The sequence below is a fragment of the Alexandromys fortis genome, unplaced genomic scaffold (genome assembly GCF_014885135.2).
Source record: "Alexandromys fortis isolate MF-2015 unplaced genomic scaffold, M_Fortis_MF-2015_v1.1 scaffold_102, whole genome shotgun sequence".
Classification (NCBI taxonomy): Eukaryota; Metazoa; Chordata; class Mammalia; order Rodentia; family Cricetidae; genus Alexandromys; species Alexandromys fortis.
Genome location: NW_026067984.1, coordinates 3,225,441 through 3,243,977, shown reverse-complemented (window position 1 = coordinate 3,243,977; position 18,537 = coordinate 3,225,441). Strand labels below are relative to the sequence as shown.

At 42.7% G+C, this 18,537-nt stretch overlaps 1 protein-coding gene across 1 annotated transcript in view; it reads left to right on the top strand.

Moving 5' to 3' along the window:
• Positions 1-1,322: 1,322 nt before the first annotated feature.
• The window catches only part of Npy2r (neuropeptide Y receptor Y2), a 123,588-nt gene continuing 106,373 nt past the window's right edge, over positions 1,323-18,537 (top strand). The window contains exon 1 of the mRNA XM_050158861.1: positions 1,323-1,648. The gene's annotated coding sequence lies outside the window, so the exon portion shown is untranslated. The remainder of the gene's footprint in view (positions 1,649-18,537) is intronic.

The window sequence follows — 18,537 nt, the reverse complement described above, 5'->3', positions numbered from 1 at the left end:
GAATGCTTGGCCCATAGGGAGTGGCACTACTAGGAGGTGTGGCCTTGTTGGAGTAGGTGTGGCCTTGTTAGAGTAGGTGTGGCCTTGTTGGAGTAGGTGTGGCCTTGCTGGAGGAAGTGCATCGCTGTGGAGAAGGGCTTTGAGTCTGACTATGCTCAAGCACACAGTCTCCTTCTGCTGCCTGTGAATCAAGACCTAGAACTCTCAGCTCCTGTCCAGCACCACGTCTGCCTGCATGCTGCCCTGCTGTCCACATGGCTATAATGACTAAACTAAAAGTGTAAGCCAGCCTCAATTAAGTGTTTTCCTTATTGGAATTGCCAGGACCATGGTGTCTCTTTACAACAACAGAAACTGGAAGACAAGCGGTCATCTTACTGTGGGTTCCAGTGTGCCCCCAAATGCCTAAGCCAAGACGGATTCTTTAGAAATCGTGTTCTGTGCCTCCTTGGAGCTCAGTAAACAGTAGGCAGGAAAAGAGAGCCAGTCTTTCAGAACCCGAGTTCTAAATGTGGTCTCTGGGACACTTTATTTTCACTCATTGGTAGAGGGAGCAACTTTCTTCAGTGACAGAAATGGAAGCCAAAGCCCCCACAACCTGGCAGACATGTCTGCAATTCCACTAGCTTCTTTGGCAAATTCTGGTTATCAGTGTGCTCAGGTCACTGGGGACAGTAGCATACCTTTGACATGGATGAGTCTAGCTTGGTCTCTAGAATGTGGAGGTGACTGTTGTCGTTCTTAGCTTTGGAACTCCCGCAGAAATCTGAGAAAGCCAGAAACTTCATAATCAGTCTATTCTAACTATTTAATCACATGAACTAGAAACTATTTGTAATGTTATTTCTTCTCAGGCAATAGTTTTGATATAATTACAAAATCCAAAGCAAAGAACATATGTCCAGATGCTACTCACAACTCACGCTTGTGCATGTATATATTGTACATATATTATATATCATAATATCTATTTTCTATGACGTGGTTAACAAATGCCATGTATTGCTATTTCTTAGTGTTATACTTGTTTTGATATATAAGAATAACTAAGATATTTGTGTTAATGTCTATAAATTTAAAACTCTTTTGGTAAAACAATATAATTGTTAGGCTTTTGTCTTTTAGTCAAAGATAATGATTTTGCAAGATCCAGAAAACAGAGCTCCAGAAGCCACTTTTCAGAATTTGATGCAATTAAAGGTTTCTGGCATAAAGAGCTTAACATTTGGTCTTGTAGGCAAACAGCCCGGGGCTGAACAAAGCCAACAGCCAAGGGTCACTATTCTACTTTACTACTTAAAAAAATCAGCAGCTGCAAAGTGGTCGGATTAGTTTGGGAAGTCCTGGAAAGTTGTAAAAAATGTTATTTTCATTCCTGGATATTTGCTGCAGTGCTGTCTCCCAAGCTGCTCCCACCCGATGCCACACGCTCGCTCCGTTTGAGTGTGTCCTGTGCAGATTTCTTCTTGTACTCCACAGTGGGGTGGCACTAACTTGCTTTTGGTTGTTTGCTCTCAGTGCAGGTCCCTGGCTGAGCTTCCCTCCTTGCACATATTACCAGAGAAGCAGCAAACTCATCAGAAACAGTCAAGATTTCCACAACACGGTTCTACCTCTCTGGAGCTCAAAGAGGGCTTCTCCTTACGCGGTAAGTTTGGGATGAGTGCTGTTGTCTTGGCTAAATTACTGTTGCATATACAGGAGCCTGGGATGAACAGGGCATTATCAATGCAGGTAGGGAATAGATGGAGCAAAAGGGAGATCTGTTTGGAAATGCTAACAGTGGAATAAATACATAGAGAACTTTAAGCGCCTTCGGAAACTGACCCCTCAATCCATATGCTTTAGACATCTGTTAGCATTCTCTGTGATGTTTTCACTGTGAGCCAGGAGTCAAGATTGCTTCAGTCTTACACAACAGAAACTCAAATTGGAAGACTAGACTGCGGTGGATGCCAGAGACATAAAGCTCTCCAATTTCTGAATTAAATGGAAACATGTAATAAATTAGGGAGAAAATGCAATTCATCCCAAAGTAATCTAATTGATTCTTTTGCAATACTTGAGAACATAGTGCATCTAAAGTTTAAATCAATTTCCCAAGGTAATCAATACGACAGAAGGATATGAGAAATAAAAATAAAACTCAAATGTCTGGAACTGCAGAACTATGAAAAGCAAGCAAGTGCACAGCCTTGAGCCTAGATCCGATCCTGGTCTCCTCTGCCAAGAGGGTGGACGCACGTCAGGGATCTCAGCAGCTGGGAGTTCTCTCTCGGCTCCTGCACTACCTTCTGCAGCTGGCAGGTCCTACTCTGCTCACTCAGCATCTTTCAAATATGTTGACTCTCCCCTGTCCTTTCCTCTTCATTTTCCCTCTCCATCCCCTCTCCATACGCAGTAGCTTTCCGCAGTCGGACATTAGTGTAATTCATACATTAGTTTAAATCAAATGTTAACTTCTTATTGAATCTCTCTTACTCTCTTAATAAGGCTCACCTGTCCCTCATGATGTGCCTTCCGGGTGCTTGGTTTACACAGTACTACATCTAACACCTCTTCATATTCTGTCAGGGTTTTTGCTTATTTGACATCCCTTCACAGAGGGCACACATGCCATCTTCAGGAGACTTTGAGGTATCCCCATGCCACCCCAGCTCAGGGGATGTTCTTCTTTGTAGTCTAGTGATAACTCATGTATCATACAGATTCCTGGTGCTGCAGGGCAAACTCTGTGAAGAAGGGAGCTCTGCCTTGCTGACTGTTTGATTTGTATTGTATTATCTGGGCAACGTTGGGCATGCATTCACAAATGTTTACTCAATGAATGGATTTATGTCTTCCTATAAAGGAGGTCTATTTAAGGACCAGTAAAATCTTAATCGAGAGGTAGCCTGTCCTTGCATCAGTGGGGATGAAAAGAAGACTGTAGAACACACACTTCTAGGATATTCTTTAAAGGAGGAAACTAAGGACAGGCCTGTGGCAGAAATGCATTCTAGATGTCTGGTCTACCTAAATAGTTAGCCTCGTTTCCTGACATGGGTAACAAGAGAGAGAAATAGTTGGGCAAAGGCCACATGTGTCAAGTTGGGCAAACCTGAGAGGTGCATACAGATGACAATAACTTTGAGAGGCAAAAGTAGAGACTGGCCTGGTGATATGACACTGGAAATTGTCAGTATTTGAAACTGGGTAGACCAGTTGTCTAGAGAAAGAAGCCAGCAGAGGGAAAATGGCTGCTTTTGTTATTCCCTTTGTTTTCCTGTGTCCAATTGGTGATGGGAAAGAGTGGAACAGTGGTGGAGAACTGAGGACACTATTGCTGGAGTGAAGGTTTAGAGAAGGAAAAAGAACTAGGCTGTGAGTTATGTAAGGAAAGATTGGCCTTTTGTTGGCCAAGGGACATCTTTTTTTTTTTTTTTTTGACAACAGGAAGAGGCCAGCAAAGGTAAGCCACGGGCACAGATAGGCTTGTGGCTTTGTCATAGAAATCTGATGGAATTCCAATCTGATAGCTGAAGTGTAGTAAGAAACCAGGAGCTGAATGTCAGCCTGGCTCCTAAGAATGATCACTACCCATTTTTCTGATACTATGAAGCACTCCTGGTTTGAATTAACATGATATTTACCATAAATTTTATCAAGGGTTATTTTTAAATTATCTCTTAGAAGTCTATATTTGGGTGGAGAGATTACCATAAACCCTTACATATGTTAGAACTTACTGAATATCAAGGGGGAAAAAGGCCTAGAGCTTGAAATCTTCCTTAATACATAGCACTTTGCAGCTTTCTGCTGGGGCCACACACAAACAAGACCTAGACAGAGGGAGGAAGGGAGCAATAGGCCTGAGGACCACACACTGCTGTGCACGTGAACACGGCTCCTCCTGAAGTCATGATGCATAATTTTGCTTTACCGATGTTAGGTCCGTTCATTCTCTTTATTCACAAAGATGACAAGTGCCTGTGTTTTATGGTTGGCTGTTGCTCAGAGGCTCTCTAAAATAAAATGACTCAGGGAACGAAGAGAGGAATGATGTGAAGCCATAAACCAAAGGCCACAGTGAGTAGCCTCCTGCGGCTTGGAGAGGCTGGACGGGAGCCTGGGGGTCAGGTCAGGCAGACGTTATTCTCAGACAGCTTCTTAGTTCGTAGACCAAACAAGAGAATTACGTGTCGAGGCCTGGGGAAGTCACGCTCCCTTGGAGTCCTGTGGGTCTGAGTATTTCATCAGTTGGTAGGGATGCAGAAAGTACTTTTAGGTACCACAGACTGTGCCAAAGTTGACTAATTTCTCAGGGATACTCTTTGGCAATGGGCTGATCACTCCGAATTGACTGGCTCCATCTGTAGGCATGGTTTCCTCTCCCAGCTAAGCAAACGCATACTGAGTTTCTTGCATTTCTAAAGTCATTCCATGAAACACTCTCACCACATTTTCTTTCTACTACTATTTTGTAATACTAACAGGGGTCCTTGTAAGCCTGGTAAAGACTGTTCTCTGTGTTCCCTGTGTTCTCTGCTCCCCGCATTCCTAAACAGCCCATTCATGGACATTCCTCCAACGGCAGTGTCATGATTACTCTTGTCAACTTGACTGGATTACATTTCTAGAAGACACATCTCTGGGTGTGTCTGTGACATCCTTTCTAGATGGGATTAACTAAGTGGGGGCACACTCACCCTGAAAGTAGGCAGCACCTGCTTTGGCTTCAACTTCTTCCCAAACAGATGAATCTATGACAGTTGTTAAGATCCTCCACTGACACCAGACTCCATCCGCTGTGGCTCCCCACTACCAGGTCCCCATGGAGCCTCCAGGACTTTAGTGCTGCCTTGGGGCTGCTGAGATGAGTGACGGATTGGCTACTGGTTCTCCCACGTGTAGCAGTCATTGCCGGACGACCCGCCCTTCATCTTGTAAATTAGCCTAGTAAATCCTCCTTTTGTAAAACACAGATACCTTCTCTTGATTATGTTCTTGTATGGCCCAGCTTCTAAAACTGTGTCAGAGACCACATGGGGTTATGTAACTTAATACTGGGGTTGCAAAATTTTTGAAAGAGTAAAAGGTTTTTGAGTAATCAGTGTGACTACGGGACAAGGCAAGTTCAGGCACCCTCTCCTCCACTGCCCAGGCTTCTAGCTGGGGACATCCCCATGGACACCTGGGAACCCCTCTAGAGCCAAGCCTCTTGCCAGCCCCAAAATGGTTCCCTTAATTTAGAATCTTCTTCCTGCTCCCATATCTGCCCTTTTTCCATCTCAACATCCCACTCCCCCAAGCTCTCCCAACCCTGCCCTTCTCCCTTCTCTCTAAAACTTAATTCAAACTTAAACATGGGATGGATTCGAGATGTTTCTGGAAGCATCCACCCTGCACCTTTCATTTAATTTCCCTTGCAGCCTTTGCTCTGACCATGCAGCATTCTCCCTTTCCGTTGTGCAGCCATCCCAACGTGCGGAATGCGTGCTGTCATGGCTGAGAGTTGAACATGTATGCTGTAAATTACAGTGGCTTTACTGTGGTGCCTTCCACAGTCTGCTCTTATTGAAACACAGCTGTTGGTTCAACATCCAACGCCCTTTCAGTCTTTTTTGCTGTAGTCCCACAGTGGATAGGTAGCAAGTTTGCATATTTTTCTGCTGTAATCCCACAGTGTATAGGTAGCACGTTTGCATATTTTTCTGTTGTAATCCCACAGTGTATAGGTAGCACGTTTGCATACTTCTCTACTGTAATCCCACAGTGCATAGGTATCACATTTGCATATTTTTGTTTTGTGCTGGGTCACATATTTCATTTAGAAATTGCAGTTTGGGTTGCTGACAGGTTTCCTAAAAATGGTTCAGTGAATTTTGGTTTGAGATTAAGATAAAACTTGCAACAATTTATGAAGTGACTCTAAACGTTTCTGCCTGCTTTGGTGTGTTTTTGCAAAGTGTTATTCTCAGCATTGGCGATTATAAAATAAAAATACCAGCCAGCTCCGAAACATGTTGAAGATGTTTTACATCCTGAAGTAACAAATGTTCATCCAAAATTTACTTCTTTGCAAAAAATAGATATGCACGTTAATCTTTCACCTAAAACTGTATGTGTGTGTATATATATACATATATATGTATATATATGTATGTATTGTTTTAAAACACATTTTTATGGCTTATTATCAGTGGCTGTTTGACCAGCATGCACATCTTGTGTGTCTATATTCTTGGTGTTATATACAGGTTTTTTTAAAGAGGAAATTGAGTCTCAAGTAGAAAAAGTTTAAGGGGTGCTGACTTACAACATGCTGTTCTCCTGCTTCCTCCAGAAATCTAGTAGTGAAGTAGTGAGCGTTGGCAGGAAAACGACAGGGTCCTTGAAGTTTTGCTTTGATTTTTATAGAAAGAAGTCTTGGGCCAAGGGTATAGATTGGTGGTAGACTGCTTTACTAACATTCTTGAGGTCCTGGGGTCCACCCCAGCACCATGAATAGATAGATAGATAGATAGATAGATAGATAGATAGATAGATAGATAGATAGAGAGATAGAGAGGTAGAGAGATAGAGAGATAGGCAGACACACTAGATAGATAGATAGATACACAAGATAGATAGATACACAAGATAGATAGATAGATAGATAGATAGAGATAGAGAGATAGAGAGATAGGCAGACACACTAGATAGATAGATACACAAGATAGATAGATAGATAGATAGATAGATAGATAGATAGATAGATAGATAAATGAGATAGAGAGACAGACACATGAGATTGATAGATAGACAAGACAGACACACCAGATAGATAGACACATCAGATAGATAGATAGATAGATAGATAGATAGATAGATAGATAGATAGCAAAATAATTCGGGTGGCTGGTTCTCAAAGCGGTTTCCCTGTTACATTAGGAAGTTGTTAATTCTAGCTCTCCGCAGAATTCTGGCATCTCCTCCCTCTCATGCTCCTTTTACTTCCTCCATATAAGGTAATTCCGGTATCTTAGGAATCCTACCTTGTCAAGTGCCAATGGTCAGAAATCTATTTGAGTCATTCAACTGAAAAGCAAAAAGAAACCCAGGGTTCCCTGTATAAAGGATGGTGGTTTCTATTTAGCCTTTTTATTAATTAGGCCCTTTCAATTCTGGAGCTAAGAATATTCAAAATGTTTATCGGGACTAAAACTGTGGAAAATGATTTCAAAGTGTTTCCCCCCCCCCCAAGCCTCCTTTAAAATGGAAACCAAGCTGAGTGGCTATAACAGGACCCAATTTCCAATCACGTTCCAAATTGATATTTTACTTTATTGATTAACAATAAGCAGGTCATTTATTTAACTCTGAATGCTAGAACATCGACCATTCTTCAAAATGAAAAGCACTTATAATTTCACTGTATGTCTTGTCTAATTTTTACACTCATAGAAGATTATTCACAGCAGAGAAGACTACAGAAAGAAATAGGAGAAAACTCAAGGTGCAGAAATTGACGGAAGAATAATATATGACTAGGAACCTAAAGCTGTCCCCATTACCTGCCCACTACTGTGGTCTTTCCAGGAGGAAGATGTCAGACACGTTCCCTGGCAGAAAAGGTGAATGCATGCTAGATCTGAGAAAAGCAGCTGAGACCAGCTGTGTTTCAGGGTCAGCAGCTTAAATGCAAGGGTTATAATTTGCCCAGGTATAAAATTGCCTTGTTATGCTTCAAAGTTTCAACTCGCAGCAACTACTTTATAAGTTGGGAGGGTTAAATGTGAGAGATGCATTTGAAAAGTATTACTTATTAAAGCTTTTATTTTTAATACTGCAAATTCCATTTCCATGTAAATGGAAGCAGAAGCAGACAAATTGCTTTCACCATGCCCTTCCTATTTGTGTTTCTATGGAAATGGATTCTTGATTAGGAAGGGAAAGTGAACATCAAAGCATTATAGCTGGCAGGGAGCAACTGAAGGTGTTTCAAGCATTACTGGGAAATAAGATGCAAAGTTCCCCAAATCACAGAAATATACACCTTCCCACGCTTGACCCCTCCAGGGCCTTTTGACCCTGAAAGGTATTGGCCTGTCAAACAGCACAGCAAGCCGGAGCAGCTGTGTGTGACACTTGCCATGCACCAGAGCATCTTTCTTCATCCGGCTTGGAAAACTCACTTTTTGTCTTAGCTCCCAAAGTGTTGATACCTGTCCCAATATACGCACCTGAGATCAATGGAGGCTTTCTGAGATTTCCATAAAAGGCTACAGTTAGAAAGGAAAGTCAATAAGAAACTAAGCAAATAGAGCTGAATTTCAATGTAATAACTGAGAATGATTTCCATCACCACCTCCCAGCTGCTTCTCAAAGAGCCCCATTGATGTGGGAGTGTCATATCAATCTGTTGATTTCATTGGCTGAGCAATAAAGAAACTGCTTGGCTGGCCCTCATAGCTTAGAACATAGATGGGAGGAGTAAACAGAATAGTATTCTGGGCGGAAGAGGAAGTGATGTCAGACTCTGCTCTGCTCCCGGAGAGACCGGACAGCTCTGCTATCTGGAGCAGAGACACCATGGACGTAGGCTAGAATCTTCCCGGTAAGCGCACCTTGGGGTGCTTACACACATCATTAGAAATGGGCTAGTCCAAGTGCGAGAATTAGCCTGTAAGGGCTAGAGTTCATGGGCCAAGCAGTTCTTAAATGAACACAGTTTGTGTGTTGTTATTTCGGGCATGAGCTAGCCAAGTGACCGGGGTGTTGGGGACGCAGCCCCGCCGCTCCTAACACAACACCCCATCTGCATTAAAAATAAGTTGACTTATACAGTTCCATTTTGTGAAGAACTGCCACGGAAAACGCACCTAAGATTTTCTATTACACTAACTAGAGGTGTCAGCTGCTATCAATTTCCCTACCCTTTTGCTTTATGAAAGGCTATCTCTGAAAAAAATGCTAACATGGTCTTTCTTATGGCAGGAATTTCACATCAGGAGCCACAGAGGAGCCCCTTACACTCCTAGTTTGGGGGGAATATCTGGTGTTATAGTACTGCACCTGATCTGTATTCCCGAAAGCAAGCTTGAAAATTCTTGCTCTAAAGTAGGTCCATGTAGTTATATAGAATATTAATTTGAACCAGCACGGGCTATTTAAAAAGCCACCATAGCGTTTACATGGCATGCTGCCGTTAATCTCTTAGATAGGATGTACGCACATGCATTATGTATGAAGAATGTGTTTTTCTGCTATAACACACCTGAGACTCCTCACATCCCCAATTCCAACATACTTCTGCTAGTTCCACTCTGGAAAGTTATGGGCTATCACTTAGGAGGAGTTAAATAATTAATTAAACCACATGGGACTTAAAATTTCATCTAAATATCTCGTGAGTACAGGGCAATGATAGCACAATATTGTTCAGTGTGATAAATGCCAATCAAGAAATACAGATAGGGGTGTGTGTGTGTGTGTGTGTGTGAGAGAGAGAGAGAGAGAGAGAGAGAGAGAGAGAGAGAGAAAGAGCAATGAAAGGAGAAACAAAGGAAGAGAAGGGGGGTGAATGAAAGAAAGGGACCAAAGGTGACAGAAGAAAAGAAACAGGAAGGAACTGAACAATGAGAAGAAGGAAGGTGAGGGTAAAGAAGAGAAAAAAAGGTGTGGCATAAGCTATAAGAGAGATAAAGAAAGACAAATAAAATCTGGAGGAGAGGAGAAGTGGTGGGGAAGGAAGTTTCTTAGTTGGTTATCTACTGCTGCGAAGAGACACCATGGCCAAGGCAACTTACAAAAGAATAATTTATTGGATCTTTCAGCTCTACAGGGCTAGAGTCTGTGATCACCATTTAGGGAAGCATAGCAGGAGGCCGGCAGTCATGGCATTGGAGCAGTAGCTAAGAGCTCACATCCTTATGATAAAGTGGATGCATTGACCGAGAGTGGAGAAACAGTATTTGATATCAGAGAGGTGGCAGAAGCAAAAGTTCTGAAGCAACAATACATATGGTATTCGAAGAATTATGCTTAACTTAAAAAAAAAGACATATTGCATGTCACTATGTGCCAGGAGTCATCAAGGGATGGATATGTTAAAAATAACAGGGCTAGTATGGTAATGTGTGTATGTGTGTGAATTTGTGAACAATTGCACAACCAAAAAGAGGGTGACAGCCAGGAAAGACTTATGAGCATATTGTGCCTCAAAGAAAATCCTTTTTTTTAAAAAAAATTATTGATTTTATTGAACTATATATTTTTCTCCATTCTCCTCCCTTCCTCCCCTCTCCCCTTCTACCCTCTCCCATAAGAGCATCAGCTGTAAGCCAGGAGGAGAGTCTCAGAACTATGGAATGACTTAAGTATATATCCAGAGAGCCATTCCACCCCCACAGGAAAGACATTCTGAGCGTCGGCTGTGTACTGGGAACATTCTGAGTGCAGAGAATACAGAAAGGATTAGGACAAAATTGCTGGTCCCTTGTGTTTACCGCTCTACTTGGAGGCATGGACCTGGGAGAGCAGGGCTTAAAAATGAGGTGAACTAAGTCTCATACAATAGCCAATTTTATTCAGAACATCAGACAATTTATACTCTGAGAGATAAAAAGAGTCACCCGCATAAAGTGTACCATCACAAGGACAAGCTGCAAGTGGAAAAACAAGCTTTTCCACAGAGACATTGGAATAACAGCAGCTGAGGTGAACTCAGTCCTCTCTGCTGGACCCAGGAGAGGCATGAAAACACTTTCCCAGAGCAGTTCTGTGGTTTTGAAAAACTGAGGTCACAATGTCTTGTTTTCTTGAAGTTTTCTCAAAAGCACTCAGAATTTGAACAGGACTCTATTCTTGGACTGTTTCAACACCTCCTCCCTTTTCTGTTTTCTCAATAGCAGGCTATCCAGTGTGGATTAATTTGAGAAGTTGTAGATAAATCTAATGATCATTTGATGCACGAGTATCCTATAAGCAACCACATTATAATATCAGAACAGTGAGGGAATTGTAGGTAAACACTCTGCCACCAAGAGGAACCCAAACTCTGCCCAGAATGATTAGTTACCTAATGCTATTGATCAGAAAAAATCTAGAGACTAGCTTGAAAAGAGACCTATATTATTATAGACCATAACCCCATATTTACCTTTCACAGGAATATAGATGATATAATGTCCTATGCAAATGGAAGGGTTTCAAATTCCAAGGCAAAATTCAACTCAGCTCATTCTTCAGATGAATAAACAAGTCTATTACAGTCCCAAGGTCCAGTCAGAAACCCAGAGTCATTAGTGGAGTAGCAGCTCGCTTGTGCATATGGCCTTAACTTGGTCCCAGGTGGGCAGACTTGACTTCTGATGATATGGTCAACATCCTTTGCCCTTCAGCTGGAGGTCTGCTCTCTTCCTGGTGACCTCCACAGTCTCCTCACCATCCACCAGTGGCCTCAGTGGGTCAGGGCTGGAAGATGATGTTTCAGTGGATCTGTTTGCAATGACAAATGCATGCCCCTTTCCAAATTTTTTCTGGAGGAGGGAAAATATGGCAAGTTAATGCATCAGCTGGCTTCTTTCCTTCTGCAGTAAAACCAGAGGGGTTAGGCTGTGCGTGAATGTGCATCTGTTGATGGGAAGAACAAGAAGAATGTGAAACAATATCTAAGGGTTTATAAATTAATGGTATTAGATTAGCTAAAACCACCAGTTCCACCTTGTGAGCCAAGGAAAGAGAAGTGTTACTAAATCGATATCTGGACCATGAATCCCTCCTATGTCATAAGATGAGCCCTCAATGAAATAAGTATCTGCCTTTGGAATGGGAGAAGGTGGGACTTATTTGTAATCACAAATTCAGTTCATATGAGGAAATCTCATAGTTTGACAGCTAGATAATGATTTCTTACCCTTGCGTAGTAATCTGCAAATGATTTTTTGAAAATCCACGGAGTTCTGTGAGCCTTTTGAAAACTGATTGTTTGTTAAGGGTAAGATAATACAACAAGGACCAAATCCATGGAATTGTTGACATTGGGTGCTCCCCTGATTTACTAACTGAGCAAGAAGAGTAAACAGTTGGTATTATGGCATTGATGGTGTAAATGAACCCACTCCAGAGCTGTATCCTCCTGTGCCGTAGTACATGTAGGAGATGGTTTAGTGGGGAAAGAAGAAAATTGAAAGGCTGTGAAGGAGCCACATGATACCCAAAGGTCTCTTTTAGTCTGGATTCAAATAGCTGTAGTTCTCTGCCTCTCAAGATAATACATGAGGCCTATTCAATGTTGTCTTTCCTTCTAGAGTTTGAAATAGATTGCTTAGTGCATTAGAAATACCAAGTGCAGCTCATGAGGCCCCTGAGGAACTGGAAAATGAATTGTTTCCCCGCTGTACCCTAGCTTGCTGAGGTTGTAAAGTGAGCTGTTTCATGGGCTCTCCTAAATCCCCACCAGTAAGTGGAAGCAATTCGAGATTAGGCTGACTATCAAATTCTCCACCCCTCAGCCTCAGTGCCTCAGGGTTGGTTTCAGGCAATGGAGGATCCCTGTGGAAGGAGGCTCCAGGAAAGGAGCTGAGGGGACAGTCACTGTCACCACCACAGTCATCTATAGTGCTGAAATCTTACGTTTGCCTCTTTAACCAATTTTAACATTTGACCATTTAGTTCATATTCATTCAAGAAATTAGCCATCCCTTCGCCATGATTAATATCCTCCTTGTCCTCCTCAAGCATTTTGATAATGGTCTGAATTAATGCCCAAGTGTCTCAAAATTGAGTGGGGGATCTTCCCCCCACTTTTTGTATTTGTTTTTTCAATGTTCTTGTGAACTAAGTCCCATCCTTCTTCATTTAAAGTTCTTTCTTCTGGAAATCAGGGATCATAATCATAAACAACTCGCAAGCAATCTGATAGTTGTGCCCCTCCTCTCCCTAAAATAATGACGCACGAGCTCAACATAATGAAAAGGCTTCCCTGGTTTCTGCCCCCTTCTTCTCACCTCCTGTGAAGGATCCCACTCTTCCATAGCCGCCCCAGGTCCCTGATTTGTGGTACCCCTGGTCTACTGCTCTAATGGCAACATGAACCTTGGAGAGCACAGCCTGAGATGAGGTATGGACTAAAGTCTCATGCAATAGCCAGCGTCAGACATTAGAGCAATTCAGAACGTCAGACCTTGTATGCTCCGAGAGGTAAAAAGAGGCACCTGGATAATGTGCATAATCACAAGGACAAGCTGGTCCCACGTGGCAAATACATGCTTTTCCAAGGAGACCTATGGATGACAACACTCCTGTCTGCCACACCTGGGAGAAGCAGGAAAACATATTCCAGCAACAGTTCTGTGTTTTTGAAGAAGTCGAGGTCACAAGACTCTTGTCTCACTTTCTTGGCACTTTCTTACAGGCACTCAGAATTCCCACAGGACTCCGTTCTTGAACTGTGTTCTGACACTCTAGACCTGCCTTATACATATGGGAACTAGGCAGGTTTACACGGAGTATACCAGAGCTGATGAAGTCTATAAAGAAAATTGGACTAACACATTAAAGATTATCAAGAATAGAAATAAACACCACAAATATTCATTTAACAACAACAATCTAGGACCCCACTATTTTGCACAATTGATTGCAAACAGAGATACAATCGTTTTTTTTTTTTAATCTTGTTCTCAAGAGCTGGGGTGTAGACCCTAAGTGACAAAGGTCCGAAAAAGATGCTGAATAACTATAGAATCTTTAAGCCTGTGCACAAACCATCACTAGGAATTGTTTTTTTTTCTACTTGCTCCACACTAGTCTAGACATCAGCATCAGCTTATTTCCTTTACAGTCCCCATCCAAGTCAGCTAGATGGTGGCTGTGTACCGAGCTTCACTGATTTCAGGAAGATGGTAACCTATAGTATAAAAATAATGTAAATATGATAGTGTCATCTCAGGAAGAATGGAATTTGTAAGAGGGAAAAGAAGATTCTGAGGGTTTTTTTTTTTCCATCAGACACTGGGCACTTAGCAGTCTCCATGAATTATCAGATTCTTTAGAGTTGAGTTTGCTTTTCTGTTAACTAGGTCGTCTGAGTCTGCAAGAAGAAGTAGAAATAAAGATGTGTAAAACTGAAAGCAAAGTTAAGAAATTATTATTATGGAGGGGGAGGCTTGTAAATTTGATAAGTTTCAGGAAGTTCTTAAAACTTATGAGTTGTTTGCTTCCATAGTTTTAGCAGCCTGGTTTTAGGGTGGGATGTTTCAACCTGAAGGAAATTAATTCGATATTTGCACAGATGTCTATAGGAGAGAACTTTTGATCAAATTTCTATCTATTATTGCAGAGGCTCCTGCTCATCTCTATGGGTTGTTATGTAATCTGATAAAACCCACTCTGGTGGGAGCCATGTGACCTCTTTGGGGAACAATGGCCGAGAATATCACGAGTGGTACTTGGCTCTCTTCTTGCTCTCGCTACGCTAGCCATACCGCTGGCCTGGTCTGGAAGTTTAATGCTTGCATAAATGTTCTGGAAAGGTTGATTCTGACCATAAGAGCTTTAAAGACATGCTATTAAATAGATGGTATCAAGAGTTAATGGGAACATCCAAGACACAGGGAAGGAAGTAGCATCACAGAAACCAACTGTTCTTACGTTCCTCCTAACTGTGCCAATCCTCCAAGGATGAGGGAGAGAGACATAAGGACAAGGGACACGTGTTGTTTTGATCTGAGACCAAGGCCCTAGGGAGCTTTCTTGTCCCACCATTGCCACCTCAGGCACTTCCACACTGGGAGCCAAATGGTTTTTGTTTTTTAAATCTAAGTCTCTATCTCTCGTTTTACCATTAAAGACTCGGGGAAACAGATGCTGGGGTGAAAACCTGCTCAGAGAGGCAGAGAAAGCAGCTGGCCGACTTTCCTTCATTGCCCCATCCCCCTCCCTTCTACTTTCCGTGTGTCCCTCTCTCCAGCCTCTTGACTTGCCCTCACTCTCTATGGTTACTAACAGCCAACTGGTAGCTTAATTCACCCCTGACCTATGGATGTTGTTTTTATTTTATCCTTTTTAAAACAGGCAAAAAGTCCTTAGATTAAAGGTGTACGCTAGGGCTGAGCCACACCACAACTAGAGACAGGGTTTTCCAGGAAATAACACAATCTTGGGGTTCACAGTGTGATCAAATATCTTACAACAGATGAGCAATGCCAACTATTATGAATAAGTTTCCAGGTTAGGTAGCTTAGAAGACAGATGAGAAAACCCTGGTATGACCTAGAGGGGATAGAGCAATGCAAAATGTAGAATGGATTGATTCTGCTCTAGATGGTGAGTTGACTGTGAGAACCCAAACTGTACCAGATGATACAGATATAAATATCAATCACAAGAGCCCAGAACTCTCTCTAACCCTGCATGACGCCGGAACTGTGTGTGTTGACAGCTGGGCACACTGTTCTATCTGTTAGAGAAGTCTCTTTGTGGCTTGCAAAACTGTTCATCCTTCATATAATAGATATATAGATAAGAAGGGTAATGGCCCTGGTGGTGGTGGCGCACACCTTTGATCCCAGCACTCGGGAGGCAGAGGCAGGCGGATCTCTGTGAGTTCGAAGCCAGTCTGGTCTACAAGACCTAGTTCTAGGGCAGGCTCCTTTGGCAGAGTTGGGAGGTAGAAGGCGAAAGAGCCAGGGAACAAACTGGTAACTCTGGTAACTGTTTTTAGAAACTTAGGAAGTAAAAACTGGTTGTAAAACTGTTCATGCACACCATTGAAACTGTCTAAATAAAGAATAAAAAAAAAGAATAGCTCAGGCTACTTGGGAGTACTTGCTAGGGTGACAGCAGTCTCTCTTGGATGACAATGATGGCAATCTCTTCTTGGAGCCAACTCAACACATCAGTCCCAGGTTCTCGAACCTGACAGGAGCAAGGCCTCCAGCAGGCTTGGTCAAAGAAGGAGATTAAACAAGGCAGAGGATTTAGGGAAACAGAACACAGCTCGTAGCTGAAATGGTGATTGAAGTAAGATTTTTTTTTTCTGACTCATTTCTTACCAACTGTCCCTATTCTCTGTTCTCAATTTGGGTGTTTCCGGTGATAATGCACACCTTAAGGAGAGAATAGAATGGTTGTTTCCTTCTGCATTTTCTGCTCGCTCATCTCCTTCCTGTAACAGGCTTTTAGATGACAGATGAGAACTGCCCTGGGTTCTCAGCTCGGTCCGCACGGGGCCAGGATGCAAAAGGCATCAAGGAGAACATTCTGTGTACAATCACATGGTCTGTGTGCAATCACATCATCTGTGTGCAATCACATCGTCGCTGCAAGGGTCTTTGTTGCTTCCATTTTTCTCAGCTATGACATGTTCGTCCTCTTCTAAAAACAAATTTTTCCCATTTTATTCTTTGATAACATCATGTACTTTCATGATTTTTTTTCTTTTTTTCCTTTTTTTTTTTTTTTTTTTTTTTTTTTTTNTGGTTTTTCGAGACAGGGTTTCTCTGTGGTTTTGGAGCCTGTCCTGGAACTAGCTCTTGTAGACCAGGCTGGTCTCGAACTCACAGAGATCCGCCTGCCTCTGCCTCCCAAGTGCTGGGATTAAAGGCGTGCGCCACCACCGCCCGGCTCATGATTTTTTTCAATGCTTGTTATTTCAGGATAGTAAAGCAACTGGGCTTCCCTTTTCTGCCCAACACTCATCTCTATGTTAGTCTGACCTCTGAGTTCAGGATCTGTACCCCTGTAAGGCTCTTTTCAGAGATTGCACCCATGGGAGCCTCTCCATTATTCTGCTCTGCCCATCAGCTGACAATCCCAACTGGCATTCGGCCATAGGGAGAAGAATAACATCTTCTGCAACCACTTCAACCAGAGAGTCCCCATCACCTTGGAGAAGAGCTGGAGAGATTGTGATATCAACAGCTGTCAACATCTGTGCTCTGCCTGCTCATGTGTTCCTGTGGAGTGGTCAGCCCTGCTTTTGACGAACCATCAACTCTCCTCTTGCTCTGCACTGCACTGTGATTAATCATAGTCCTGGTCATATCAAATGGCAGTCTTACATCTGCCTCCATTTGACCTATGAAGGATTGATTAGGTTTGGGATGAATTGGGAGGGACAGAGAAACGAACAACCTCCTTTTTCCTCCTTAAATTTGCTACTATTGTGTGGGGAAAAGGGGCGTTTCCTCTTACATCAGTTCCTGTTTTGGATTGACTTTCCTAGTCTTTGCTGATCTTATATTAGACCTGCTTGGTTGCTGTTCCCATCCTGTTGACAATCGCTACTGATCAGAGTTGTGGTGTCCAGATGAACTGAATCTGGAAGCAGGCTCAGTAGACCTTTCTGATAGGGGTTTCTGTACCACACTCTTCCCACAGACTCACTCAGTGGGCCCTGAAAGATCTACGTTCTCTTCCACATTTAGTAGCCTCATACCTTAGCCTTTCAGTATCTGAAGCATCTTGAGCCACAGTTCGGTAGTTTGGCAAACTTTTATCTCAGTCCTGGCCTATGAAGGGTGGTGATCTCTGAGGAGCAGAATCAACAGAATACACCAGTCTGGTGCTGAAAACTGGCAGGGAGGGGGCAGGTAGGATCTGAAGAGTTGCCAGTCCTCATTGTCAGGCTGAAGAAAACGGAGTCCGTTGTCAAAGTAGAATGTTCATAGCAGTTGGCAGACACACCGACTCAGGAAGGAGACAAGCGTGTGGTGCTTCCCTTTCCTCAAACCTCTTTTCTCTGAGCCACGGATTGAAAGATGGTGCCAAGTTTGTTTCTCTCTGTTGTAGCTGGAGTGTAAAGTGTTCATCATAGGTTCATGAGTTTGGACATTTGGTCACCAGGGTGACACTATTTGGATGGGTCTGACATCCTTAGGAGGTAGAGAGTCTTCCTGGAGGAAAGGAGTCCGGGTGGGTAGGCACTGAGGGTTTCTAGACCAGCTCCACTTCCTTTCCATCCTCTGCTTCCTGACTGCTGTGATGTTATGGTGGCCACCTAATACTTCCCCACCGTTACCGGCGGTAGTCCTTCTTAACCCTAAGCCCAAACAAAGCCTCCTCCATTAAGCTGCTTCCTGTCAGGGCAATGAGAAAAGGGACAAATACTTTTATTAGCGAATCCTCTCTGAAATCGCCTTCACAGACACCCAGATGTGTGTTTCTCAGGTGATTAAATATCCAGCCTATTTGATAAGACCAGCTGTCACAAGTTCATTCCTTGTCACCTCAAAATCTGTCTATTAACCAATAGACAGATGACCCTCCTCCATCACTGCACGCTTGTTTCATGCTTAATTTTCTATGGAAGAATTGTCAGTATCCCTTGGTGGTCTAGAAAAATCATTTCTGCTAACCCTGTGATTCCTTTCTCAGCCTGTTAACTCAGTGACAGTTCAGGAAGCGTGGTAACCTGGTAACACGTTGTCAACTGTTGAGCTTCTACAGATCCGCTATCAGACCAAAACTTGTCTTCAAAGGGAGAGTAGTTGTCTAAAGACAACGGTAGGCTTTACTCTAAAATTCCAAGGGAGTCCACTCTTAATACTTTAGATATATTTTTTTAATTTA